The following is a 23,190-nucleotide window of genomic DNA, read 5'->3' as shown; positions in this document are numbered from 1 at the left end:
CAGTACTAGTTGAACTGGCTCATCAGGGGCATTCTGGAGAAGCGGCTATGAAAAGGAAATTGAGGCAGAACTATTGGTGGCCGGGAATTTACAGGTGTGCAGAAAGGTGTGTCAAGGATTGTATAGTTTGGCAAACTAGTGACAAATGCAGAGTGGTGAGAGAGGCTCCAATAGTTCCAAATGTGGTACCGGATCAGCCGTGGAGTAAGTTAGCAGTGGACATAATGGGTCCTGTGGCAGGTCTGGGAGATGGCTTAAAGTTCGTATTTGTTGTAGTGGATTTTCATTCCAAATGGTTTGAGTGGGAGGCTGTAAGGGAGGTCACGGCAAGGGAGTTGATTGGATTCTTAGAAAAAGTATTTCTTAAGGAAGGGGTCCCGGTGGAAATTGTGTCAGATAATGGGGTACAATTTGTGTCTGGGGCAATGAAAAAGTTTCTTGCAGGATACAGTATAAAACACACAAGGACGGCTCTGTATAATCCTAAAGCAAATGGACTTGTTGAAAGAGTTAACAGGTACATAAAAGGGGGCCTGCAGATGGCCATGAATTCTAGGCAACCATGAAGGGAAGTATTAAGGATGCTGACATGGAATTATGTCACTACGCCTCATTCAGTGACGGGAGTATCCCCATTTGTTTCTATGAAGGGAAGGGAGCCTGGGACAAGGCTTTGTCCAGGATGGCTAGGAATGGCCAAAGTGGTCAATGTGGACCGAAATCAGATTATGAAACTTATTGCATTAAGTCAAGAAAGAAATAAGGAACTGTTTGATGACAGGATGAGAGTGAAGGAACGTGATTGGAAGGTGGGAGAAAAAGTGTATGTCAAAAATCCTAGACTAGTAAACAAGTGTGTGGAAAGTAGATTTCTGGGTCCTAAGAAAATATGTGCAGTAAAAAGTAATGTGGTAGTTCTGGAAGGTGGGGAAGTTTGGTCGAAAGGAAGATTGGCGAAGGCAGGTGATGAGAAAAGGAGTGAAGATGAGGAGCAGTTGAGGAAGGTGGAGAGGAATAACATTAAATTTAATGAAAAGGTGAGAGGAGAGGTGCCGGATGAAAACAGGGAAAGGACAGGTGGGAAGGTCAGAGAAGATGATAGTCAAAGGTCAAGAGTCGAAGAGGATTCTTTACACAGAGCCAGGTCTAAGCCGGTGTGGATGAGGGATTATGAGACTTGACATTATAGTGTTCAGGTCGTGTTTAAAGTATCTTTTAATGTAAATGTACACAGAGGATACTAGGTCAAGTGCAAGTTGTACAAGTCTGTCGATTTTCTGTTATATTCTGGTTCAAACAAATTATCTGATTAATTTTAACTATAGTTGTTAAGTTTTACATTACAGTTATAAGTATTACATGATGTATATTTGCTCTGTTTGAGGGGGAAGATATGTAAAGAATGGAATGTGCCTTGCGGCGGTCACGCGCGCTCTCGAGCTTGGTTGTAATGAGAGTCGCGTGACCGCAGCGAGGAACGGCAGTTGGGGAGAGATGAAAGGCGGCCTGAAGGAAGAGGGGCGACTGGCGAGCTCCGTGTGAAATAAACAATTACTTGTTTATTCAGTGTGGCCTCCCTTCTTCATACTTACTTTTAAAAGAGCTAAACATAAGAAATTGCATCATTCCACTTCTTTTTACTAAAATAAGGAAATTGCAGTCAAATGCATGCGTTTAATTAAAACATGTTTTTTAAAATTTGATTTATTAGTATTATGGGAAGGGTAGTTGTGTCCAACCAACTCAATTCATTACCATTTAACTTGCACACACACACTGCACCAGCTTCCATCTGTAAAGCTATGCTTTCAAAACTTGGCATCCCTTCTTCCCCATTCCATGCAGCCAAGACCCACGTCGACATAAGTTCCTGCTCTAAACCATAAGGCTCGCAGTTGAGAGTATTTTCTTTCTGTTATCCATGTTTTATTAAATAATAACGTCAGGTACATGTTGCATTCTTCATATTTAGCTTAATTATTTTCAGTATTTTTAATTTTCGCAGACATATTTTTACTGTCTACAAGAAAACACATATCGATGCCTAACCATAGAATGCATGAATGCATTTTCAATTATAGTTACTAAATGGCGACATTTGTACATATCGCTATTTTGTTTATCAAGCGAATTCGCGACATCCTTAACATATCAGAACACTATTTTGGCCTCAAGGTCATGGATTCTGGTCGTCCACATCCTCTGAGCAGCTGTTTCTCATTCTACCACTTGGAGGCTCCTTGCCATTCAACAAAGCTGGAAGCTCCCCCATCTTCATGCGCAGGCGCACAGCATGTGAGGGGGGTTGGGGTGGGGGTGGTTGTCACGTGTCCAGCAAATCATACATTTTACATCAGAGGGATTTATTTGCTATTTATTTATTATTTTGATATATATCCCGTTTTCTTGCACTTGTTTTTGCAAAGTCTGATTGCTGGGTGCAGCAAATAAACAACTAAAGTAAGCACCAGCAAATGTGTGCATTGCTTATTGTAACCTGTTTATCATTTAGCCATTTTTTTGATCACCTCCTGTTTATTTCAATACATACATGTACTATGTAGAACACAAACAGAAACACTCTACAGTGCTCTTTGTTACTTAACCCCCAGTCCACTAAATTCTATGTCAAGACCGGAGGCGAGCATTATGCTTCATCTTCACATTTATTCCTGTCTCCAGCAGTTTCAACTAAAAACAAAACTTTATGACTTCCCACATGGGAAAACACATTTTTTCCCTTAGTTTCAGTTCATGTGTAGTCCAATGTGCCCTGAGCACGTGACCGTAGTCCTGCCTGTCCCCCCTCTTCTTTCATTGCTCTCCATACATAAAAGTCACATATTTAGTTAGCTGCGAGAGCAGTATCTTTGACATGTATTAGAAATGCATTAGAAATGTATTGGATGATTGACTTACAACGCGCACAGCGAAAGTAAGGAGTGCACACTCTCTACTGTAGAGTTCATGAGATCATAAATTTGACATTAGCATAAACCAATCCAGTAGTATGGAGTCAGCAGCCCTGTGCCACACTCTCGGCATGCTAGGGGCTATGCCGAACTCTGCAGCACAATCAGCACCAGCCCCCCTCCCTCAGGGGGGAGGAGTGAGTGGGAGCGACACCCACCCTCTGGGAGGCGGGGCCGCGACTCCAGAATAAACACGCTCGCAGCAGCAACGCGAGCAGAGGAGCAGAAGTCCCCACCTTTGTGTGGGAGGAGTTTCCCTCCGAGGCATTCGAACGTCGAATCGTACGCGCATGAGACAGATCTCATACGGAGCTGCAAAAAGAAGGGAGAGATTATCTCAGTGTATAAAAGCAGGCAATTACTCCCACGGGGAGAGGTCGCATGAAGGGATCAATTGAATTAAACAGCTACTCCAAGGGGAGAGGTCGCATACGTCACAAAGGTGTGCATGATACTGCTTCTGAGACCAACAGCAGAGCGGAAGCTGTAAGACCCAGATTTAAGAGTAGGCATAGAAACCTGCACAGTGAGAAGGTGGACGTGCCACTACATCTGTTTGCAGGTACATAAGGCACTAAAAACATCACAAGCAATGTCAGACTTCAAATGGAGTGAGGAGGAGCAGGCTGAAGACCTAGCCTATAGCTTTAGAAAAGTGCTGGGAAACTCACTGGCAGAAGCTATGGCACAAGGGGTAAGACCCCTGCAGGATAGACTGGCAACCATTGAATCATTTATGAGCCAGGAGATCAAAAGCACCAAGAAAAAAAGAACATCCTCAGAGGCCACGCCAGAGGGCCCTCAGCGGTGTAACAAGACCCGGAAGAGAAAGGTAATCTCTTCTGACCCCCTGGGTCAACCAGAGAGGACCGAAGCTGAGGCCCCAGAGGCTGCCGACGCATTCATGAAGCTACGAGACGCTTTCATGCGCAAGTCGGGAGTGCCGAGCCTCATGACCCTCCCAGGGGATGAAAATATGGGAAATGAGGGGCAGGACTCAGACGAAGAGCCCACAGAGACCCCACGATCCTCACAAGAGGACGATAGAGGCAACAAAGACAAATCTCAACCCCAGCAAAAGAAAAAGCTAAGGAAGATTAACAACATTGAAGACGACAATGAGATCGCGGATATGTTCGAACCAGAAGATATCTAAAATCCTAAGTCCTCACACTGGCTTCCATCACAGAGAGTCACGAAATACATCACTCACAGACTTTGAAAAGCCCTCAAAAGAGAAGCAAGGCAGCGTATGAGGGCAGAATGCCCAAAACCAGTACTACCTGGAAAAGTAGCTGAGGCACCAGAACTGGACCCAAAAATGCTGGCGTTCGTGTCAAAAACTTCCCGAGACCCCAGGCAGGGGATAGATAGGTCCTGGAAGAGATGCCAGAAAAAGGTCCTTGACATTGCAGGACCCCTGGCTAAGATTATGGACTTGGAAGAACGAGCCCGGGACACCGGGAAAGAGGTGGACTCAGACATCCTAGCTAACGTGGCACAAAGAGCAGTATGCCTCCTAGGCAATGCAAACTGTGCCATATCTTCAGAGCGCAGAAGAGGCATCCTCCTCAAGATAGACCCCAAGTTAGAAGACCTAGCCTCCTATGAGGTGGACGCAGGGGCGCAAGGACACCTGTTCAGAGAGACGTTTGGGAAGGAAATGGGGAGGTTCGTTGGTACCTACACCTCCCTAGAAAAGGCTCAGGCATCTATAAGAAAGATATTCCCAGGTAGAGTTTTCGCCGGGACCGGTCAGTATCGAGGCTGAGTGACCGGTCGTTATCAAGCTGCAAGAAGGCCTCAAAACAACAGGGCCAATTACTGGGAAAATAAGCAGCAAGATGCTTTCTTCCCTGCGAAAGGGCGTTTCACGAGAGGAAGACGAGGAAGAGGACAGGGAAGAGGATAGAGCTTCTCCACAGGTGAGACATACCCCGTATCTGCCAGTGGGGTGGAGAACACTACGTTTCTGGGAGAACTAGCGTGCTATCTAGCAACGTGTGGGTTTTACATACAGTCAAAGGGTTACAACTAGAATTTACATAGCTACCCATACAGACCCAGCCCCCCGACCAATGCACACAGCGCAGGTAGAGAAAGAGACCTTGCATACAGAGCTGCAAAATCTAGCAAAGAAGAGGGCTATAGAGCCCTGCATCATACCCCCAAGATTTGTAAGCAACATGTTCCTAGCGCACAGGAAAGACAAAGTAAGACCCATAATAAACTTGAAAGAGCTGAACAGCTGGGAGACATACTACCATTTAAAGATGGAAGTGATTCACCAGCTATGGGATATCCTCAGGTATGGTGAATGGCTCTCGAGGATCAACCTGATCTTACGGTACCAGTTCGAAAGAGATACCAACCCTTCCTAGTGTTCGACTGGGACGGACAATTTTGGTAATTTGCAACAATGCCAGGCACAACACAGCCCCATAACTAGGCTTTTGTCTGTTGCTAAGCAACTGGGCCTCTCTTTACTCCAATCCCCACCGCTGGCAGGTGGAAGCCGACCCTCGGAAGAAGGCCCTGTTTGCCCCTGTTCGCCTCGGTGAGCCACAGAACAGCTACTTCCAGGTGAGCGCATTTTCCCTCCTACTACCACGATTCTCCATAGCCCCCACCGCCCCCCTTGAGGCCTCTGCTTCAAAAGACTACTATTCTGGCACCCTACCTGCTGTCCCCCCACCTTTGGCGGAACCCCTTATCAACGTACTGTACCACCACTGTAGCAGGCCACCCATCGCCTATGTCTTCACTCCCCAAATGCAGACTACTTACTGTACTACACAACCTCGTCACTCGGCTTCAGCCAACTCTGCCGAGCCTGCCTAACCTGCCGCTTCGAGGTCCAATAACTCCTTGTGTCCCCTGGTCACACCTTTATCCCTTCATTAGGTCACTTAACCAACTGTGATGCTAAGCTTAATGCAACACCTAGCTCGTCGCTAACACTCCAAACATGCTGGTTCAACCTTCCTGTGCCCAATACTACCCTATGGCGCTATGACACACTGTAAATGTGAAACCCACAGTGATATCCAGCCTGCTGTGATTTCTTTTGTGATAAATAGTGGAAAATAGTCCACCAGCATATTTAGCCCTCTGTAACATTCAGCTGTGTTATTTAGCTGTGACATTCAATTGTGATCTTTAGCAATGTTGTTTAGTGGTAATATTTAGTCGTGCCATTCAGCTGTGGCATTGAATTATGAGATTTCTGAAAATTAGCAGTGCTATCTTCCTGTAAAACTTTTAGCTGTGAAATTTAACAGTGTTATTTAGCTGTGATATTTAACTGCTCTGATTTCTAGTTTTGCAACTAAGCCTGCACATTCCTCGCCCCATGGCCTCCTATGCAGAGTCATGCTCACCATGGCTTCTATCCTCCTCCTGTTCCACTCAATCGCTCCAACCAATTTTCTACCCCCCTTCCTCCCACATACATCACACAAAGCCACCACTACTGCTTATCGCTTTAATAATGCCGGCACCCCCAGCAGCCCCCTCAGTCCTGCGGAATGGATCCAACATATCGCCTCGCCACCCACTCCACTGATATCTTGCCCAGTAAGCTCCAGAAGCGAGAGACTAGGGTCTCGCTTCTTTAACTTCAAGACCCTCCCTAGGCCTTCTGGTCGGCCTCCCACAACTAAAACAACCCCCATTCTACCTACCACTATTTTGGTTGAGACTACAAAGCCAATGAAAATTCCAGCCCATCGCCACCCACATGCCAGCATACGGAAGCTCCTCATCTAGCCTCTGCCACCATCAAAGGAGCCCTCATCAATGCACGGTCGCTGGTTGCACATGCACTCAATATTGCTGATCTAATCACCAACTGCCTAGACTTCCTTACCATTACCAAAACCTGGCTGTACCAGGCAGCAGGCCCTGCCTTATCTCTAGCTCTCCCTCAGGGTTACACCATCATCAGGTCAGACAGAGACACTGGCAAAGGAGAGGGAGTAGCCTTCATAGCCAAAACCCACCTTGGCCTCAGAGCTGTTTCCCATGCCTGTCTCCCCTCGTTGGAACTACTGTCAGCTAAACTCCCTATCTCAGCAACCCGAACGATCCTATTGCATCTAATCTACCGACCTCCGGACTCCATCTAATCCTTTGAAGAAGACATTACAGACCTTCTAACTAAAAATACCAAGCCAGGCTCACAAATTATCCTGCTTGGAGATTTCAATTTAGGCCTGCATGACCTTAACGACACTAACGCCACTTCTGTGGAAAACTCTTTATCCCAGTTTGACTTTAAACACCGTATTCTGGGGCCAACACACAACAAGGGGAGAACGCTGGATTGGCTGGCAGATCTCAATTGTTCTACCACTATCCTCCAGAATGAACCCACACATGGTCAGACCATCACTTTATCTCTTTCTCCTTTCAGGAGAATTCACCCACTAATCTTAGCTCCACCATTGCCCCTCAAATGCTAGCCAGAAATAACCAGAACATTACGCTTCAAAACCTACGTCCTCTATACCATGCCATCCTGGATCCTCCTAACTACAACGACCTAGACTCAGATAAATTGGTTGACCTATACAATGACACCTTAGAACTAGCCATAAACAACATCGCGCCCATCAAACTAAAAAAAGCTAAACCAGCTGCCCACCTTAATAAATGTTTCACGACTGAACTAAAAACCCTATACAATGCCAAACGAGCTGCCGAAGCCTTATGGAGAAAATCGCCCACTACTCATAACAAGGCAGTGTACGCCTCTACTGCTGCCACCTATAAATTGGCCATCCTCAACACCAAAAAAGAGACATACACCAACAGAATCCTAAATGCCAAATCTGGTACCAAGGAGCTTTTCAGCATTCTGAGGGAACTGGAGTCTTCAGCTCCACCAACAGAAGCCTGTGTCAACGATGCGGCTTGGTGTGCCAAAATTCAGAAGGCTCTATATGACAAAATTACAATGTTACAAACTAAAATATAGGCAAAAAAAAACAATCTGGATAATAGTTCTAACACTAACATTCCCTCTGGACCCCCACCCCCCTACCTGCCCTCTCTTCTTCTCCTCAGTCACACCAAAGGAAGTGGAAAATATTATCCTAGGCCTAAAACCATCAAGATGCCAGGGAGATATCTGACCTTCCCCAGTCATTAAGGAAGGCGTCAAAGACCTGGACCCATTCATTGCCGCTGTGATCAACTCTTCATTCAATACTAGTTTGGTCCCCAACAACCCCAAGGAAGCCTGGGTTATGCCCCTCCTAAAAAAAAAACCTAGACCCCTACATTTCGACCAATTATAGGCCCATTACTACTGTCCTATTCCTCTTAAAAATACTGGATAGCGTGGCCTATCTCCAAATCAAAAAACATATGGAGGATAATAACCTACTAGGTCTTTGCCAATCTGGCTTTAGAACGAGACACGGTACAGAAACTGCCCAATTGGACTTAAAAATCCAAATGGGCGACGCCAGACATAAAGGCAATCTGGCCATCCTTCTGCAGTTGGACCTTTCTGAAGCATTTGATCTTGTTGATCACCAGATCCTTACAGAACACCTAACCACAGCCGCTGCTTTTTCCACAAAAGCCTCAAACTGGATCCAATCTTTCCTCTCAAACTGAACTACCAGCGCCTCCACACCTTCAGCATCAGCTGATCCAGTCCCCATCTACTGTGGAGTACAACAGGGTTCTTGCGTCTCCCCGACGCTCTACAACATCTTCACAAAGCTCCTCTTTGATCGTCTTGACAACATTGATGTCTCTTATACGAATTACGCGGATGACACCCAGGTTCTCATTACACTGACTGGTTGCTATGAAAATTACTCCTAACTGATACACAAAATCTACCTGGAAATTAAGGCGTGGATGGCGGCTCACAGCTTGTGTCTCAATGATGAGAAGACAGAGCTCCTGATCATTGGGTCCCAAGCACGTCTAAACAAACTCGACCCTCGATACTTGTCTTTCAACATAGATGGGAACACCATCAAAGTTGCAAAGGAGGTCAAGACACTGGGAGTATATCTGTACTCTACTCTTTCACTTAAGAACCAAGTGAGCACCACTGCCTCAACAACTGCTTATACCAATGCTGATCAATGCTTGCAAATCTTACTTGTCCCCTAACAGTTGCATCATGTTAGCCAGTGCTCTACTCTTATTGAAGCTAGATTATTGTAATACTTTCTTCCTAGGGTCCTCAGAATCGAATCTCAACAGACTCCAGGTCCTACAGAATAACGCCTTGAGATCAGTGTTAAACATCCGTAGGTCTAACCATATATCAAGCTTCAGACAGGATGCCCACTGGCTCCCGGTGCACGATAGAATCTCGCTCCACACGCATAAATGTCTGTAACATGCCGCCCCTAAGTACCTGTCGGACAAATTCTATAGAAACCAACTAGCCAGACCTACTAGATTGTTCTACTCGCACTGCCTCAATATCCCGAGGTAAAATCTAAAAACGTTAGGAGGAGCCAGCTTCCCAGTTCTGGCCGCCAAATGCAGGAACTCTCTCCCTCTCACAATCAGAGCTGAACCTTCCTTCTGGTCCTTCAGAGCCAAAGTGAAGAGTTGGCTCTCATATAAGAAACTCTAACAGGCACCAGGTTCACCCACGTTCCTCCTCTGCAAAATCTATGTACCTTAACACATTTCACACTGTATCAATGTTTTTTCCTGCACCTTTGTCCACACTGTAACCGCTAGCGACGTTTTCCATGCACTTACCTATATTAATATGGAAGCCGACCAACCTGTAACCTATAGTCAACAAGCACTGTTGTCCAATATACTCTATATGTATGCATCTGTAACTATGTTACAAGTTCAAGTGCCCAGTTACCTCAGGATTAGGTGCGCGTTACAAATAATAAACTAAGCTAAACTAATAGTGAAGGGAGTGTTGATTCTATTAAAGACAAGGAGGTGAGCATTACTTTCCTGCCCTAGATACACGGGAGAGTTGGATGGCAATGTATATAAGATGGATTTCTCCCAGAATAGGGTTGTGTATCCGCCTCCCGAATGTGCTCTTTATGTTTTTTCGGTAGGAGATGACCAGAAGAACAACTGAGGTAGGCTAGCGAGATGCACAGGCTGTTTGAGCAGCAAGGCAGCCATGCATACATGAAAACCAAGCAGAGCACTGCAGTCGAGTGAGGAGACATCTTGTTTGGACTAGTTACGTTTTCTTTCCACGTTGGAGTGCAGTTAAGAGCATTGAAGAAGAGGGAGAGGACAGGAAGGATTATGGTCACGTGCCCAGGGCACATTGCACTACAGATGAACTGAAACTAAGGTAAATGTAGTTTTTTGCTGAAAAAGAAAAAAATATGTGTTTTCCCACGTGGGAAGTTATAAAGTTTGGTTTGTGTTGAAACCGCTGGAGACAGGAATAAATGTGAGGATGAAGCATAATGCTCGCCTCCTTGTCTTTAATCGAATCAAGACTCCCTGCGCTATTAGCAGGGGTAGTCTTCATTGTCTAAAAACATGTTCAGCTCAAGCTGCTCCCCCTTCAAATCCCCTAGCCAATCATACCTGACAGTGTTAAGAGGACTACATATTTGGACTCATCAAGCATAAAGTATTTGGCAGCACCGCACCACAACTAAGTCTGCAAACTTATGGACCTAGCCCACCTACCGGGTGCACTTGGATCTCCCCCTCCCTATTGCGGTCTGTGCACTTGCACGATCCGTATGCACCGTGCATGAAGATCGTCTGTTCTCCCTTGTCTTCATCCCTTCACTGCACTGGTAAAACTGCAGAATTGCTGTCAGGCCTATTTGGTTTATCTCAAACTGTTAAATGTATTTTATGCACTTACTCTGCCTGTGCAGACTATTATCGTCTCAGAATTTCCAGGGCTCTGAGCGACTGTTGCTTTTTCCCCATGTTCCCACCCTCCTTGAGTGCATTGAAACACTTGCCTATGTATAGGTGCTTTATAAATGTTATGTTATATTACATGGCATTTATATAGCGCTCTATATACCATTGATATGATCTCAAAACACTGGTAGGTTGAACGCCCTCGGAAACCGTAGTTCTGGTCAGTATAGAGAGATAGTGTTGTAGGGTGCATGGGTGCACCAGATACGTGTGCAGCTGATGTAATTGCCAGTGGTAGCTGCATCCTAGCGTTAGGTGTGGTGCTGGAGATATCAGTTGAATGTGTGCAGTCTGGCGGATGGACACCCAGACTGGGCTGTGGCTGCGTTAGGCCTCAAGGACGCGTATGTGAGCAACTAGGCCGGAATGTGCTCTGCTAGCTGCGTTTTAATAGGGTGATGAGGTGTTCATGGGGTCGTATTCGTATGTGGACAGCTAGGCCGAATTAATCAGGGGTATAGCTGTGTTCTAGGTGAATGATGGTGTATAGTAGAGAGTAAGCGTAGTGATGTGATATGACGATTAACTTTAAAGCACCCGAGACCAGGCACCAGGTGAACAGGATGGCAGGGAGTAGAGCAACACACGGACACAAAGACAGGGACTGGGCTTACAGCGACAGGGGGGGTGATACGGATATATAGAGACAGCATGGGGAACAGGAAGGCAGGGTACACAGTGATAAACGTGTGGAACTTGTTAACATTTACATTCGTATTTCTATCCAGATGCGATTCAGGCTAATGTTCACAGCTCCAACTGGGTACCCCATTAATTCCATCCATTGCCATCAATTTCATCCACTCCATCCTTTCATCCATTCCATCCACTTCATCTATTCTATCCATGTCATCCATTCCGCCCACTTCATTTATTCTATCCGTTTATCCACTCCGCTCATTTCATTTGTTCTATCCACTCCACCCATTCCATCCAGTCAGTACATTCCATCCCTCCACACCATCCATCGATTCCACACACCCATTTGATCCATTCCATCCACGCCATCCACTCTGTGCACCCTGTCCATTCCATCAACACCATCCATTTCATTGATTCTATCCATTCCACATGCCCCATTTGTTCCGTCCACTCCGTCCCTTCCATCGAATTCATCCACTCTATCCATTCCATCCACTGTATCCATTTATCGATTCCATCCATTTTATCCATTACACCAATTCCATCCATTCCATCCATCCGCTTCATCTACTCAGTCTGTTCCATCCACTCTATCCACTCTATCCATGTCTTCCATTGCATCAATTCCATCCGTTCCATCCACTCGATCTACTCCATCCATTAGAATCCACTGCATCCACTCGATCAACTACATCCACTCGATTGACTCCATCCATTCGTTTGACTCCACCCACTCTATGCACCCCTGTCCATCCCGTCCACCCCGTCCACCCCGTCCACCCCATCCACCCCATCCACTCCATCTACCCCGTCCACCCCATCCACTCTGTCCACTCCATCGACTCATCCTTTTCATCGATTCTATCCATTCACCTGCCCCATTAATTCAGTTTACTGCGCCCATTCGGTCCACTTTGTCCACTCTATCTATTCCATACATTCTTTCCATTTTATCCACTCCATCCATTGTATCCATTATACTAATTCCATCCATTCCATCGGTTCCATCCGTTCCATCCATTCCATCCACCCACTTCATCTATTCTATTTATTCCATCCACTCCATCCATTACACTAATTCCATCCATTCCATCCACCCATTTCATCTATTCTATTTATTCCATCCACTCCATCCATTACACCAATTCCACCCATTTCATCCATTACACCAATTCCACCCATTTTATCCATTCCATCCATTTCACCCATTCCACCCACCTCTGTCCATTCCCTCCATTCCATCGATTACACCCGCTCCATCCACTCGATCTACTCCATCCACTCGATCTATTCTATTCATTCGATCCACTCCAATCGTGCCAACCATTCTAAGCACTGCATCCACTCCATCCTTTCCATCCAGTCTATCCATCTCATTCATTCATTCCATCCATCCATCCCATTCATTCATTCATTCATTCATTCATTCATTCATTCATTCATTCATTCATTCATTCATTCATCCACCTCATTCATTCTTTAATTCCATCTCATTCATTCATTATTTCCATCCATCCATCTATTCATTCATTCCATCCATTCATTCCATCCATTCAACTCATTCATTCCAACCATCCATCCATCTCATTCATTCATTCCATCCATTCCACCCATTCATTCCATCCATTCCACCCATTCATTCCATCCACTCCACACATTTATTCATTCATTCCATCCATCCACTCCACCCATTCATTCCATCCACTCCACCCATTCAGTCCATCCACTCCACCCATTCAGTCCACTCCACCCAGTTCATCCACTTCACCCAGTTCATCCAAGTCAATCACCTAATCAAGTGTTCTCCCTTTCACATGGGTAGGTTGGGCGACTCTTTGCGTGAAGTCTATTTCAGCAAGGGAGTCAGCGATGATTTTATCTGACTGGTCATTAGGATCTTGGAAGCCTAGATTAAAGTCACCTAACAATAATATGTGAGATGAAATTTTAGTTTGGTCTGAGAGTAGGGCAATGATGTCCTCCTCGAGGGACCCAGTATGGCCAGGAGGTCTGTAAATTAGATGGATGGTTAAGGAGCTAGTTTTAGAGGTAGCTCTCTTGACTGTTAGAAGTTCGCATTATTTGAGCGTGGGTGTAGTTGTTACTCTGAGCGCTACGCTAGCCTTGGCAATCAAGGCAACTCCTCCGCCTTTGGTTGATTCTCTGTCAGCTCTTACAATGGTGTAGGATTCAGGAATTGCCAAGAGGAGTGATGAACCCGCAGCAGCATGCAGCCAGGTCTCTGAGATAGCTAGGAATTCTAGATCTCCCTTGTTGATGCTGTCCGCTATATCTGTGGCATGCGCATTGATCGATCTTGCATTGATTAAGGCACCCTTGATATAATGGTTCAAGTCTTGGGGTGGGGTCGTGGGGGCTTCATTTAAATTCTTAGTAGATTTTGTGATCTGAGAGGTGTTAGAGGTCGGTAGCGGAGATTGTGTTGCCAAGGTATGTTTAGGGGTAACTTTCTTAAAGTGAGGTACTATACAAGCTTTCTCTTGGAGTAAGGCAGCTGGCATTGCATGTTTGGTAGATTTATAGCTAGGTCTTGGTGATAAGTATTGTCTAGACAGTCTGGAGCCTAGTCTTTTGTTTCTAAAATCGCCACGACAAGGTTGATTCACAGTTAGTTTGCTTGCAAATAATTTAATCCATTTGCTAGGAGAAGAATTATCTGTTGTGATGGTTTGACTGGCTTGGTAGGTAAGTGGAAGCAATATTATTAGTATTATTATTATTAATATGACACGGAGCAGCACAGGTTCGATCCCCGGGTCCGCGCTTAGAATCCTCTAGGTATTAAGCGCGTTATAAATAACCAATCATATTATATCAATAGTGCAGAGTCCAACACTTGTTGGATGATTGTTAAGATGATAAAGTCTCCTACCAGCATTTGGTCCTGGACAAATGAGCATCCAACGAAAGCCAACCTGAGACAATGGATCAAAGGCGATCGCTTTGGCCATCAGTTTTCAGAGCAGAATCTGGGGACACCCAGATCTTTTACTCTTGGGCAGATTAAGCACACTCGTGACATTTATAGACCTGGTCCTCCACAAAACCTCAAGCTACAAGTTTTAGTTAGGTTCTCGTTTTTTGCATGAATGACAAAGACTCCATTCTGAACATGTCCTCACTTTTTGCACTGCAGTTAATTTTGATTTTACTAAATCCTGTAGTATCTGAATTGAGTGACTTTCATAACATTAATCCCATTAAATTGACTATTCTTCCTTGTCCCAACAACCTGCCACTGACAAGCCAGATGTTTGCAGCTCAGTTACCACACCCAGCCTCAGTTGTCATGTGAAGTCAGCCCAGCTCCTAGTGGGGACTATGGAAAGCAAGAATTCATGAAATGGTATCAGTAATCTAAGCATGGATACCAAGCAACCTCAGATAATGGAACGGTAGAAGTGTAAACAGTAGTAATCATATGGCAGAATCGGTTTCCTCACTTTTGCTGTCTATTACCCTGCTATGCGCAGCTGAATTACTAAAGCTTGCCATCACTACAGTCTCTCCATTATCTCTTGAATACGCTTTAAGGTAAGGATGCGGTTGGTGATTGTGCATGAAATATGAACAGAAGGGTACTTACAATACACAATATAACAATACTAAATAATATAACAATACCATACCATACCATACCATACACCCCCACGCCCACACCAGAGAAGTACTGAGATGAAAGTAACATCCAATACCAGATCATTGTTCCGAGTATGGCTTTTCTGGTTAAAGAAACTCCGCAGCTTGACAGGAAGCCTACTCCCCATATTAGACCCAATAGAAACACCCCAGAAGTGTTCAACAATCCCACCTTTAGAGCAGGGTCGGACTAGACCATAAAATTGTCTCGGGCACTGATGGAAAAGTGACCCACAGTTTCAAATGGCTATTGATTCCTTTTGCGACACTATTTGAATAGTATCCAAGTTTTTTTTTATAACATGTGATGCAAATTGTGCATTTTAAAGAATATTTATTCACGCATAACTGGTCAAAACTATGAGCTGCACAGTGAAGTAATTCATCAGACTGGCCCTCATTGACCAAAAAAGTGGCCCACTTTGACCTAAAAAACTGGGCCACACCAGCATTTTGCGTTTTTGGTTCGGCCATGGGCCTATTGCACTAAAGGCCAGTCCGAGCCTGCTTTAGAGCATGGAAAGATGTAAGCACTAAGCCCACATGTATAGCATTAAGGAGTTCTCCAACCCACTGGTAATGTCGTTTGGAGGACTGTGGTTCCCGTGGTGGGGAGGACATGTCAGGAGAAGTCATGGATCATCAAACTGCTAATGCGGGTTGCCAGGTACAGAGCCACAGACACAAGAGGACTGTCTAGATGGCAGTGATGCTTCATACTTCATTTATCGATGCAGCAACAAACAGTTGAGGGCAATATCAAAATAAACCAAAGCAAATCAAGCCTAAATCAAGGATTCAAATAGCTGTTAGAAACAGCACAATCAGACAACCAATCCGTAACTCCTAAAAGCTTTCCACGATGACCCGACCAATCCGCAGTGCCTAATAAAGGGCACATTCCCCGAAAGCAGTATAAAAGGCATTCAAGAGAGAAAGAAGAGGAGAAAGAACTGGGAGAAAAGCAGACAACTTGCAACAGTCCCTTGATGCCCAGGGAGCGTGCTACATGGGAAAAGATAGCACATACCTTGGACAGCCTACATCAGATACTCTACCGAGGACTAATCCAAAGTCCTATAGCCCAGAGGATACGGTGCTTGAAGTAACATGGACCTAGTGGATAGCCCCTTGCCAAGGAGAGGGAATCCTGAAGGAAGGTACTTTCTTACTGACCTGTGGCAGGAGGGTGACATGATAATGGCTGTCCGAAAGCATCCTGAATTAGGAGCTGGGGTGGAGGGTACCGTTCTGCACGAGGAAGACCATGGTCTGGGATTGACCTGTGGTTAATGTTTTGAAACTAAGGTCTCAGAGAGACTGTTCTGTAAGCTGAAGAATCGGAAGGTCTTGGAAAGACCTGTTGTGAATGTTGTGGAAATAAAGTGTGGGAGAGACCTGTTGTGTAAGTGGAAGAATCCCAAAGTCTGAGAGAAGGCCAAGAAGAGGCCTACAAAAGGGAAACTGATATAAGGAACTGAAAAGCCTATCACCTGGCATGATATTTTCAGAGGGTTAGTGTTAGTAAGAAAACTGAGGGGTGTCATACAACCTGAAAAAGCTGTCCCTGAAGTTATTTGTTTTGTATTATTATTGGACTTGCTAAGACTATATATTTAAACGATCGTTTGGCCACAAACATAACATTATTTTGTAAAATAGGGTGTCCCAAGGAGGTGCAAAGGACTCTTAAAAATGGATGCAGTGCATCTTTGAAATCACCTTTGAGCTTTACTTATAGTACTCCTCCTTTACCCCCAAAGGTACGAATTGGTGCAGCCGCACTGTGTCAGACTACACAACACTTATCTGCTTGATATTAGGTAACCCACCTTTTGGTATAGGTCTCTACCACACAAGTTGGTAGTGTGACTGAGCAGCCAGGCCTATCTCAAGAGGGGTAAATGTGAGCTGTAGAGCTGTACAAATGAAATCCGCAAATACAAATAACCAAGTAACACACTCAAGGTTTCAGTTAAATAGTTAGTTATTTAATTGTCATCACTTTTTAAATTAGCATTCTTTAAAAAGGCAATTCGTTGTAACAATGTAACAATGTAAATATACTTTAAAATTACTGTTCAGAATCAAAACAAGTTAGTGGATAATCTTTGGATATGCTTGATAAACAATTCCTACACCCTTAGGTGACTTCAATCACAAGGACCGTAAAGGCATTTACATATCTAACTAGTACACTATGCAGATTCTGAGGTTGCAGAAAGACAAGGTAAGGGAAGAACAAAGGTTAGACAGTTTCTCAGTATATGTATAGATCAAAGTCTTGCACAAAGTTAGAGAGTTTGTTAGAAAAATCACTTGTAGGGTCACAAGCTGTTAGGCCTGTGAAAAGAGAGTTGCAATCAACTGTAAAAGGTAAGCCAATGCAACTTCCAACTGAGAAGAGTGTGGCTAAAAGGCAATAAGTTAAGTACCCCAAGCCTAAACAGTACCTCTGGTTTGAAGAAGAGTGGTCCAGCTGGATTCCGTCTTGCTAAAGTGGTGGAGACCCTTGTTCCTGAGCCTCAGTTATGGGGACAAGAGGGAGAGGTCTGGAGGGCTCCTGCAGCCGTTCTTGGGAGCCCGTTGGTAGCTACAGGCTCTTTTCGGTTAAGAGGCACTTCGCGATTTCAGCACTTAGCAAACAGCAGCGTTGCAGATCTTGGACACCGGTTGGACTCTCTTCGCTCCCTTGGTCCTGCACTCTAGCGAGGGTACTCTGTATCTGGAGATTCTGCTTCTGGAGGGTTCTTAGGAGACTCCTGGAGCTTCTAGCCAGATTTGTTTCTGCAGCAGACATTGCACTCGACTACGGATACTCGACCCCTGGCATTGGGTTCTTACAGCATCGAAGAAGCACAGCCAGTCAGGGACGGTGGTCCAGTGGAGTTCGTCTCGGGGTTAGTTGGTACCACTAACTCAAGGGGAGAAGTCGTTCCGCCCGGGGCTTCTCTGTCAAGGTGAAAAAGGAGTTCAGCACAGCAGCAGGGCTTCACCGGGCAATTCAAAGGTCCAGGAGGTTGCAGCAAGCTTCATTCATGGTTCTTTGTCGGGTGTTTCTCCCGGTGGTCGACTCTGCCTGCAGTCCCAAAACCGTCACCTTTTAAGCAGGTTTCTTCCATTCATGCACAGCCTAGGGTGTCAATCACACAGCAGGGTGGCTGTCCTAAAAGGACAGCCAGCCAGCCAATCAGGACTAGTTGCATTCAGGTATACCTAGAGACAAAGGACAGGGGAGTTTTGGGTCCCTCCCTCACATCCTGTCCTTCCAGACAAACTGGTGCCAAATTCAAGCTTAAGGGCTGAAACCCATCAAAGGCAAGACAAACAAAGGGCTAAAATCTGTCTCTGCGCACAGAGTAAAACCCAAGAAAGACCTCACAAACAGAACATGGCGAATAAAGAAGACAAGGGCCATTTTGACAAAATGGTCACCTATGAGTGCTGTACTGCAGCTGAGGGTTCAGCCTGTGGTACAAAAGCACAATGGTAGGCAAAAGTAAACCACTGCCACCAGCCATTTAAAGTAGTGATGGTAACATAATAATGTTACATGAGAATGTAGGATAAGGGGCTACTAAGTAAACCTCAGCACTATACATAAGATGGTGTATGCTGGACCTACAAAGAGAATAGGTAAGTAAAGTCAATTTCACTTTACTATTCTTGGGAACTGTAGTAGGACCCAGCACAGTACTCGGCTGATAAGCACCCTGAGCTCTAAGTCCCATGTAATAACAGTGGATATCAGCTGCTTTTTGATCACAGGCTGCCATTCATTAATTGAGTAGACAAACATGTTTGTCCTTATTCGTTTAATAAATGATAAAATAGTTCATTCATCCATGAGAACTGCAAGAAGATGGGTAAATCTATCTTTAGCCTTGTCTACTGACTCGATGGACTTCTTTTAACCACAATTTACTTGCTGTATAAGCCCCTTACAAATGCACAATAAAATAAATAAATGTATTCGCTGTTACAGATTAATTCAAGACTATGACAACACAACTTGGTTTTTGAGAGTGCCGCAGGTACATTAAGCAAAAAAGAAGGTTGAAAAATATGTTGACAATGTGAGGACATTATACATTATTTGCTCTGTTCATGATAAACCATTTGTAATCCACTGCAACAAAACTTTACATTCGGTGACACAAAATCACAAATTGCAATACAAAACTAAACCAAAAAACACATCAACAACCCACTGTTATTGCCCGATGATTTGCCATGGGGAAAAAGCATACGTACAACCTATAAGTTAACGAAACAGGAAATATTGCTACCACACACAAATGAATATTTAAAAACTCTAGATAATAAAACACAACAAATACCTGGGAAGAACAACATTTTCTTTGAATAAATATGCCATGTCTCTGGAGGCTAAAATGCGCGTTCACTTTAGATCTTGCCAAAAAGCTTGGGGGTTAGACTTGTTAATTACTATAATGTTGTTAGTTCTATTGCAGGGAATATGAAACAGACAAAATGTTTGTGGTCCTTAGAGGTGGCCAGATCATTCAGGAAGATTGTACATATCTGCAACCTCCCCTCACCACCAACCTCCTCCCGTCTCCACAGACGACAGTGGGCGCACCATGCCACCTCATCTAAAAGAAAGCTGTTTTTGTGGAGTAATAAGTGAGGACTGGAGCGCAAACTCTACTTTAATTGCTTGGGAGTTTTGTGGCTACCTATATGTGAACACTGTATGGTAGAGTTGTACGGTAGAGGACTCACACGCAAGTCCTTGCTTAAATTGATCCCAAAGAGTCGATGGTTGGGTGGCAGGTGGTTCTCTAGAATCTAGGAGAGCACTGGTTGAGTCATCTGTGCCTGGGCTACACTAAGCAACCAGAATCCCCTAATTGTCCCTAATAGGTAATCATGATCAGCACCTCATCCAGAAAGTGCCTTGTCCTTCACAGGAGGGTGGCGGGCAGAAGGCGTTTCATGCAGAATAGCGGCAGAACACAAATGACATCATATCTCTGTATCCTTCCTCGCAGATCACCATCGTGGACTGGGCACTGGTTGCATTTTGATATGCAACTTGATTTAATGGATCCCAACTGGACGATCCACTAAAAACAATTGCACAGCAGAAACCTCTACCCCAACATAAAATGACAGCCTCTGCCAGGACTCAGTCCTGCCCAGAACAAGACAAATGGTGGTTTCAAATGAGTCAATAGTTTCTCAGAAAAACGATCAGATGCAAAGAAGGGTGATTAAAGACCAGGACGCACCCCGGAAGTACCTAAAAGTACTTTTGTGCTGTGGATTATCGCAGTTGGAGGATCCTGCTGGTACAAATTGCTTTGTGGACTGTTGGCGCCGTTAGCTATCTGTGAGCCTCAAGCCGTATGTGCAAGAGGAAGGACAACACGGGACTCCTGATACCAGAAATCTCCTGTGAGTGCTCACCAGGACTCCGCCCCCTGTGCTCCACCTGCCCTCCTCCCAGCCTACTTAGCACTACGTGCGTGCGCACCCGCGTGCACCCCGGAAGTACCTGAAAGTACTGTTGTGCTGTTAGGCTGGGAGGGTGGGGGTTGGGGGTTGAGTTGCTGGGCTGCTTTTTAGCGCATCTGGGTTCATTGGTCGGCCACTCCTAGGGGCCGAGGAGCCGAGGGAGTAAATTGAAGCTTCGCCCTAAGGCAGTACTGTTTGGTATATGATGAGTCTTGTGGACCTTTATATGCACCCCGCCCCTCGTAGCTGGTGTGTAAGAGGGGGTGTGAGGCTGGAAATTCCTATACATTGCAACGACTTATATGAATGCAAACTCGGGGGAGGGTTTTTTTTGTGAATATCGAGCTTTCTGTTACGTGAGGACTGGGGAGAACAGTGTGAGTTGCAGCTAGCATTGTGAATTCAAATATTATTGAATTGGGCTTGTGTTTTTTTCTTTTCTGTTCCCTTGTTGCTATTTCGGTTCAGGAGCGTATAGGACTGTACCTATCTAGTCTAAATCGATCTCCCCTGCCCAATTATTTTAGAAAGGCTTCTGATAGTTTTGCCTTCAGATAGGCTTGCAATAGTTGGCACCATGGTGAACGGCCTTCGCAGTGGCCGGAAAATTCATGAGTCCCCAAAGGAGTGTGACGGCGAACTCGCACCGCTTTACTGTCAATGATACTCAGTACAAGGGAAGAGAATTCAACACTCTCTCCGAACCACAGAAGCTGAATGAAGTCGACCCTCCACCCGTGGTTGGCACAGGCACCTGATAGAATAAACAGGACACCACATGGCAGCCAATGGGGGGAAGAGGAGTTAGGAAGAGGTTGTGGATAGGGTGGGGGGAAATTAGGAACACCGGTAAGAGGGTTAGGAAAACCCATGTTGGATAGGACAAGGGAAGCAATGGGAAAGAACCCTACCTACTTTCCTCTGAACACTTTACACCTGTATCTAGCATATCATACACAGAATATAGACCTGAGATTTGAAACACCTTAATACGTGCATCTACCATAGTCTTAGACCTGTCCCTACGACCTCATAAACACAGAAACGTAGATGATAATCTGCACATGTCATACTTGGGAGAAAATCCCACAATGAATCAACAAACACATGGCCCGTGGGCTTACAAAAAACAATGAATATGCACACATAACATGAAACATGGAACGTATTTGCAGCAACATAAATAACAAATAACATATGCCCCTTTTGATTTTAGAACGTGATTTGTTGTTATACAATGCAGTAATAGCTGTTCCACCCGCATTGATCAATGAACCTTGCGAGCGAACAAACTACTAGCACTGGATGTTCCAGGCGGCAGGGTACTAGAAACAAGGACAAACTACTTTATGTCCGAGCGGTAAGCGCGCCGTTTCCACACACAGCAAATAACACCCATAAGAGCGTGATTCTGCCCGCCGCCACTCGCCCTGTACTTAACTCAAGTCCGGGAGACCCGCAAGTCTTCCCGGACGTAGCAGTCTTCAGCTTCTAAAATGGATTCTGCAGCCGCCTGTAGTCCGTGTTCCCGTAGAGAGTTTTCACATGCTGCTGCCTGTGTCGTAGCTTCGCCTGCTCCTGCTTTGATACACAAAATAAGCCACACATGCCGTGGCTCCGTTACTCCTTATAAACATTTGTTAATCCTTACCAGCTGTGTCAACGGCGCACGGCCGCAACTACAATTTTCCCCAAAGCATGCTGGGAAATGTAGTTAGAGTTGACCTCTACCGCCTTTTGCACACTTCTTTCTTGCACCAGCCCTTTTTCCTGACATTACCTCCCCTCTCACAGCCCTTCCTCAAACCAGCCTTGGACATGTGGCGCAAGTGAAATTGTTTCACCAACATAGGAGCATGCACTGCTCCTGCTGGCTCCCAAGAACAATCCTCCGGTCCATAGCCTTTCCATTGAATTAAATACCACATCTTCTGGCCCCGTTTCTTGACATCCAAAATTCGCTCCACTTCATATTCCACCTGTCCTTCTTTCATGATTGCTGGTGGTCATTTAGTTGTCATCCCAGGAGCTGCGGGTTTAAGAAGAGATACATGTAATAATGGGTGTATCGCTAGATTCTTAGGCAAACGTAATTTCATAGCAGTTTCAGAAATACATTGAATAATGGTATAAGGCCCAATGAACCTAGGCATACATTTTCGTGATCCTATCATGGAGAGGTTTCGAGTTGAGAGCCACACTCTATTTCCCACTTGGTATTTAGGACTTTCCTGTCTATGCTTATCAGCTTGTGTTTTATACTGTCTTTTGGCATGTTCCAAATTGGTTTGTGCTTTTTGTCTGACTTCCAAAAGCAACTGTTTGCGCTCCTGCAATGCTGGTATATTTTCTATTTCGGGCAAATGTTCAGGTATCATATTCTGCTCCTGACCATACAGGCACTCATTAGGAGCCATTCCCAAAGAACTGTGAAAGGTGTTATTGTATGTGAATTCTGCTAACCAAAGAGCTTGCACCCAGGATCCTCTTCCATCCCCCAAATACCCTCGCAAATATTGCTCAAGTG

Source organism: Ambystoma mexicanum, chromosome 12, assembly GCF_040938575.1.
Source record: "Ambystoma mexicanum isolate Mex_15411 chromosome 12, UKY_AmexF1_1, whole genome shotgun sequence".
Classification (NCBI taxonomy): Eukaryota; Metazoa; Chordata; class Amphibia; order Caudata; family Ambystomatidae; genus Ambystoma; species Ambystoma mexicanum.
Note: the sequence above shows the minus strand (reverse complement) of the source record.